Source organism: Sapajus apella, unplaced genomic scaffold, assembly GCF_009761245.1.
Source record: "Sapajus apella isolate SASKATOON/1434 unplaced genomic scaffold, GSC_monkey_1.0 scaffold12, whole genome shotgun sequence".
NCBI classification, from domain to species: domain Eukaryota; kingdom Metazoa; phylum Chordata; class Mammalia; order Primates; family Cebidae; genus Sapajus; species Sapajus apella.
In genome coordinates, this window is record NW_022436952.1 from 27,148,542 (window position 1) to 27,155,930 (window position 7,389).

At 46.2% G+C, this 7,389-nt stretch overlaps 1 pseudogene; it reads right to left on the reverse strand.

Moving 5' to 3' along the window:
- Positions 1–5: 5 nt before the first annotated feature.
- LOC116553291 lies at positions 6–1,618 on the reverse strand (annotated as a pseudogene).
- Between the last annotated feature and the right edge of the window lie 5,771 nt (positions 1,619–7,389).

Consider the following 7,389-nt stretch of genomic DNA (forward strand, 5'->3'; position numbering starts at 1 on the left):
GCCTGTATTCCCAGTTACTTGGGAGGCTGAGGCGGGAGGATCGCGTGAGCCCAGGAGTTCTGGGCTGTAGTGCGCTATGCCGATAGGATATCCGCACTAAGTTCGGCATCAATATGGTGACCTCCTGGGAACTGGGGACCACCACGTTGCCTAAGGAGGAGTGATCCGGCCCAGGTCGGAAACGGAGCAGGTCAAAACTCCCGTGCTGATCAGTAGTGGGATCGCGCCTGTGAATAGCCACTGCACTCCAGCCTGGGCAACATAGGGAGACGGCGTCTCTTTTTAAAATAAAATAAAATAAAATAAAAAAAGAAAGAAATTGGAACACTCCAGGATGAGGATGATGATGCCAAAACTAGATTGCTGGCTCACATCATCTAGGGTACAAATACAGGCTTAATAATTTAATGCTTTATTGAACTCAAAGCAAGCATGAACATTAAGCATCTTTGCCTTAGTTGTACACAGCTGTAGGGGGAGCCCAGGGAGAGGGGAAGTTGTGCACCCTGCAGTGCTGCCGTGTTGTGGGAAGATTAACCCATGTTCTGTCGGTTGCCATAGCCCCTAGGGTTGGTGTCCTTCCAGTCATCCCACTCCCGAGCTCTCTAGAGTGTTTGTTCATCAACCTCTTTTTCCTTTTCTTGATCTTCCTGTTGCTGAGTGGCTTTTCCAAATTCTTCTGGTGTTGCCTTGGCTATTCCCTGATCTGGTAACGTTCCATGTTTCCAATGTTGATCATACCAGTCACTCACTGTCATAGAAGCCAGGCTTGGATAACCAGTGCCAAATACTTTGGCTTGTGCCATGTTCCGAGTGAGAATGAAAGGTTTCACTAGAGGCCTCTCCTGTCGAGATGAGTTAGAAGTGGATGCCTCTCTTGAAGAGTCTCTCTCTCCCAGGATCTCTATTTCCTGGTCAATGCTCTCAATCTCTTCTAAGCTGATATCAATCCACCTCCGAAGGTGAAGAAGATAATATTCACGAACATGCTCATCATTTGCTTGACCACTTTCCACAGCAGATTTCATGGCAGACAACCTATGCTCCAACTCCTTCTTCTTGTATCTCTCTATTTTAGCCTGTCTTTGAGATGCCATAGCAACGAGGCTGGGAGGTAATAGCAGTGTGATTTTCACCTGAGTTGTTCTTGGTTTTGGGCAGCTCAAACTCGGCCACATGATAGTAATGGCACTGCGTTAAGTAGTTTATAAAGTGTTTGCGAGCCTGCTCCAAATGATCTAGATGCTTACTGGGGTTGACTTGTTTCACGGTGAGGGCTCCTTGAAATGCTGGCACCATCAGGTACTTCAGGTCAGTGGAAGTAATCTCCTCCAAATCTTCATTTTGGCTGAACAAGTCAAGCTGCAATAACATTTTGGCAGCCTTCTCAAGAAGGTCGAGGCCCTTGGACACCTTCTCCTGGAATAGTGGGGAACCGGTGGGTTCAGTTGCTCCTTCAACTTCGTCCAGAAGCTGTTTGCCAGAATCGAACAGCTCGGGGAGCCGCAGCGGTGGCAGGAACTTGTCTTCAGCAGCTGCCATCTTGGGGAGGCTGACACGAAATGATTCTTTCCCTTTGTGGGCACACGTAAAGATCCTGGCGTGGATTTCTAACAACGAGTCTGAATCGGGTGCTGCTGGGCAGGGCAGTCAGGGAGGCGGTGGCGTTAGGGGCGGCATAGGGGAAGGCAACTGGGTCGGTTGTGTCGGGTCTGAATTGCTGCTCCACTCTGGGTCTTCGTCAAACTCTGTTTCCGTTTCCTAAAATTGTAAAGTGGGAATAATACTGCCTGCCTCACTCACAAGATTTCTGTGAGGACTGAGTAACAGAATGCGTGTAAAATGCGGCTACCCCCCACCCAGGCTATTCTGCCCCTTGACTGTTGCCCTCTGTACTTTGGGATCCCAAACTGACTTAGCCAAGATTCAAGTATCTGCAGTTCCTGCCGCACAGGGAAGTAGCATCAGGCCTGGATTTCCTAACAAACCGAGTGCTCTTACATGTGTATATATGTGTATGTATGATGTACATATACAGATGTGTATGTATATGATGTACACATACATACACATGTTGACTTTTTGACAGTCACAACTGCTTTATGAACTTACATAACAAACGCCATTTTTATTTATTTTCATTTCATTTCATTTCATTTACTTATTTATTTAATTTGAGACGGAGTCTCACTCTGTCGCCAGGCTGGAGTGCAGTGGCGCTATCTTGGCTCATTGCAAAGAAATAATAACAGCTAACTACTGAGTGTTTACTATGTATCTGGACTTTATGGTTAATCCTCACAACTCTGAGGTAGGAAATGGAATCATTCCCATTTCATGGATAAAGAACCTGAGGCATGACAAAGATTCTTTGCTGTACGGGCATGGTGGCTCACGCCTGTAATCCCAGCACTTAAGGAGGCTGAGGCACGTGGATCACCTGAGCTCAGGAGTTTGAGATCTGCCTGGCCAACATGGTGAAACCCTGTCTCTACTAAAAATTTAAAAAAATCAGCAGGGTGTGGTGGGAGGTACCTCTAATCCCTACTTGGGAGGCTGAGGCAGGAGAATTGCTTGGACCCAGGAGGCGGAGACTGCAGTGAGCAGAGATCGCACCACTGCATTCCAGCCTGGGCAACAGAGTGAGACTCTGGCTCAAAGAAAAAGATTCTTTGCTTGGCCAAACTTTAGTCAGGCTTCTGAAACTTCTCATAGACCAGTCTGTGCATGTTCTTGTAAAATCCAATTTTAGTAAAGGAACTCTGCTAAGTCAATTTAGCTGAAACCCCCATTCTCCAAATCTCATCAGGTTCCTCATCCTACACTACCCCACAAGTGATAGCTGATCACCCCAGCCTGTCTTCAACAAGAATCCTGTTAGATCAGTTTAGCCAGAATTCCTCTTACCCCTGATGATTCCTCTTGGTAATTTTCCATCCACTGACCTTCACAGTGCTCCTTGGGTATAAATTCCCATTTGCCCGTGCTGTACTTCAGACTTATGCCTAATCTTTCTCCTCTGCTACAAGACCCGGTTGCAGTGGTCCCTATACCTATCCTGATGGTCCTAAACAAAGTCATCCTTATAGCAAAAAATTGCACCTCTCCCAGCTACCAAAGCCTCTGCTACTGATATCCCTGGAGGAGCTCTAGTAACTATAAACCCCTGCAAATGTGGAAGAAGTAACTGGAGCCTGGGTCCAGTCATGACTGTCTACTAAATCATCTCAGCCAATGCCCACTGAAGGCTCATGGTGCGCCAGCACAGGGACAAGAACTTCACACACCTTACTCATTTAATCTACTCAACAATTCTACAGAATAGATAATATCTCTATTCTGCAGATGAGAAAACTGAGGCCAAGAGAGGCACAAATGTGCTCAAGTGGTAGAGGAGGCATTAAAATCCACATATCCCTGGAAAGCACTTCCATTTTATTTATTTATTTTTTTTGAGATGTAGTAGCACTCTGTCACCCACGCTGGAGTGCAGTGGCACTGTGTCAGCTCACTGCAAACCTCTGTCTCCTGGGTTCAAGCAGTTTCCTGCCTTAGCCTCCTGAGTAGCTGGGATTACAGGTGCCTACCACCACGCCCAGCTATTATTTATTTATTTATTTATTGACAGAGTCTCACTCTGTTGCCCAGGCTGGAGTGCAATGGCACAATCTCAGCTCACTGCAACCTCCCCTCCCAGGTTCAAGCAATTCTCTTGCCTCAGCCTCCCAAGTAGCTGGGACTACAGGCACATGCCACCATGCCTGGTTAATTTTTTGTATTTTGAGTAGAGAGGATTTCACCGTCTTGGCCAGGCTGGTCTCGAACTCCTGACCTCAGGTGATCCACCTGCCTTGGCCTCCCAAAGTGCTGGCATTAAAGTCCGGATACATAAAAAGTGAGCCCCCAGCCCTTTTTTATTTTTATGCACACACAACTAGGGTGACATCTATAGAAAAACAATCTGGATCACCCAGAAAGCATGTGGCATCCCAGGTGAACTGCTTATGTGAGGTAACTGGCCCAAGGGCTCCAGTCACCCACTCTAACATCCCACCCAAAGGCCCTGAGGATTGGGGGGGTCAGTATGTTACATCACACCGTTTGAGAAACTGTAGGGTGGAAACTTTCTGGCAAGTGAGTATCATTTGTTCTGGGTATATGTCAGATTAGAAAAAAAGGCTGAGAACCACTGTTCTAAGTAAGCATGAAAAATGGAGCCTGGCAATTATCAACACTGTATGAATGGAGGACTACAGATACATCTGTATTGTATAAAAAAGGGGGAGATGAGTTTGTCATATTTGCTGAAAATGACCAGAGGATGGTTGAAGAATATAATAAGCCAGCTGCCAGACGCGGAGGCTCATGCCTATAATCCTAACACTTTGGGAGGCCGAGGTGGGTGGATCACTTGTGGTCAGGAGTTTGAGACCAGCCTGGCCAAGGTGGTGAAACCCTATCTCTACTAAAAATACAAAAATGACCAGTTGTGGTGGCAGGCACCTGTAATCCTAGCTACTCAGGAGGCTGAAGCAGAACTGCCTGAACCTGGGAGGTGGAGGTTGCAGTGAGTTGAGATCACTCCATAGCACTCCAGCCTGGCAACAGAGCGAGACTTCATCTCAAAAAAAAAAAAAAGCCAAACAGCTTGAGACTTGATGGAGGTTTAGCAGAAAGAACCCTCATGTGAATACATGTTAACAAGATGTCAAGAAGGAGCATTGGTGCTGCTCTAATCTAATGTTATTCCATTGTCCAAAGCCCTTCAATACCCCTTTACTGCCCTCTGGATAAAGCCCCAGCTCCTTCCCATGCTCGAGGCTCTGCATGGGCTCGCTCCATAGCCTTTCCAGCCTCCCTGTACTGTCCACCATGCCACAGCCACAGCTACAGCCACAGCCTCCTTCCAGCCTCAGAGCCTTTGCCTGTGTAGTTTCCCTTGCTTAAAATGTTTTTACCCTGCTAAATCTGACTTCTCTTCCCATGCTGAGAACCCTCTGTTATCACAGTAAGAGTTATTTAATTTCTCTTGTAGTCTTTATCACATCTCCAATCCATTCATTATTCCACTGTGTGATTATCAGTCAGTTTCCTGGGCTAGACTACAGACTATCCAAGGACCGGAGAGTTTTCATCTCAGTCACTGCTGGAGTCTCAGGCTAGCAACGTACCTGGCATGGAGGATATCTATACTTACATATCTTTTTATCTATCCATCTATCTATAGGGTGTGTGTATGATGATTAGAAAGCTGTCTGAGCTGGGCGCAGTGGCTCACGCAGTGGCTCACGCAGTGGCTCACGCAGTGGCTCAGCACTTTGGGAGGCCGAGGCGGGTGGATAGCGAGGTCAAGAAATCGAGACCATCCTGGTCAACATGGTGAAATCCCGTCTCTACTAAAAATACAAAAAATTAGCTGGGCATGGTGGCGCGTGCCTGTAATCCCAGCTGCTCAGGAGGCTGAGGCAGGAGAATTGCCTGGACTCAGGAGGCGGAGGTTGCGGTGAGCCGAGATTGCGCCATTGCACTCCAGCCTGGGTAACAGAGGGAAACTCCTGTTACCCAGGAAAAAAAAAAAAAAAAAGAAAGAAAGCTGTCTGAGAAATGTGATAGAAAAGGAGAAATGGGAAGCCTGAATAAACTTTGGAAAGATTAAAAAAAAAAAAAAAAACCTTGGGAAGATAAGAATATGATCAAGGATCTGGCAAGGCGTGGTGGCTCATGCCTGTAATCCCAGCACTTTGGGAGATCTAGGTGGGTGGATCACAAGGTCAGGAGTTCAAGACCAGCCTGACCAATATAGTGAAACCCCGTCTCTACTTAAAAAATACAAAAAATTAGCTGGGCACAGTGGCTCACATCTGTAGTCTCAGTTACTTGGGAGGCTGAGGCAGGAGAATCGCTTGAACCTGGGAGGTGGAGGTTTCAGTGAGCCGAGATCACACCACTACACTCCAGCCTGGATGACAGTGTGAGACTCTGTCTCAAAAAAAAAAAAAAAAAAGGAATATGATCAAGGATCAAGAAACTGAATTTAGTCAGGCGCAGTGGCTCACGCCTGTAATCCCAGCACTTTGGGAGGCGGAGACGGGTGGATCACTTGAGGTCAGGAGTTTGAGACCAGCCTGGTCAACATGGAGAAACCCCATCTCTACTAAAAATATAAAAAGTAACCAGGTGTGGTGGCAGGCACCTGTAATCCCAGCTACTCAAGAGGCCAAGGCAAGAGAATCACTTGAACCTGGGAGGCAGAAGTTGCAGTGAGTCAAGATCATGCCACTGCACTGTAGCCTGGGGGACAGAATGAGAATCCCTCTCAAAAAAAATGGTGACTATACTTAATATATTCTTTTTTTTTTTTTTTTCGAGACGGAGTTTCGCTCTTGTTCCGCAGGCTGGAGTGCAATGGCGCGATCTCGGCTCACCGCAACCTCCATCTCCTGGGTTCAGGCAATTCTCCTGCCTCAGCCTCCTGAGTAGCTGGGATTACAGGCATGCGCCACCATGCCCAGCTAATTTTTGTATTTTTAGTAGAGACGGGGTTCCACCATGTTGACCAGGATGGTCTCGATCTCTTGACCTCGTGATCCACCCGCCTCGGCCTCCCAAAGTGCTGGGATTACAGGCGTGAGCCACCACGCCCGGCTACTTAATATATTCTTGAAAATTCCTGAGAGCATATTTTAAGCATCATCACCACAATAAAATACGTACATAAGGTAATGCATATGTTAATTAGCTCCCTGTAACCATTCTACAATGTATAGATACTTCAAAACAATGTGTACACAATAAATATATTTATATATACCATTACCTTTTCAAATATTGCTTTCACTCCACCTTCTGGAACTCCCATTACATTTTTCTTGACCCTTCTCATTCTAGTCTCCATATTATCTTTGAATCTTTTTTGTGTTTTCCCATCTCTATATTTCTTTGAGCTGCATCCTGCGTAATTTTTCAGATATGTATGTGTTCACTAATTCTCCTTGGCAATGTCTGCTGTTTAACCCATTCACTAAGATTATTACTTCAATTATTGTACTTTCATTTTAATAAATGAATAGACTACAGAGTGTTTCCTTTTGTTTCTGCCTGGTGCCTGGGGACATTACCAAGCCAGGCTAATTCAAAGTAACTTTCTGTGCCATCCCCTAACATATGCACATATCGTATGAATTCTGATCCATTTTGAGGGACTGTGAGTATGAGACAGTGGTGAAGATTTCTGTGCCCCTTCCCATTCTCAGAGTGAGGCTTACATAGACACATATCCCTAACATCTTTCTCTTGGGGAGGGGGCATTGCTCAGAACTGAGGGTGTTCTTCTCCTGGGATTGCCACTTTATAGAATGGGGAGGGACTCTCTAGTCAGACGTCTCACCC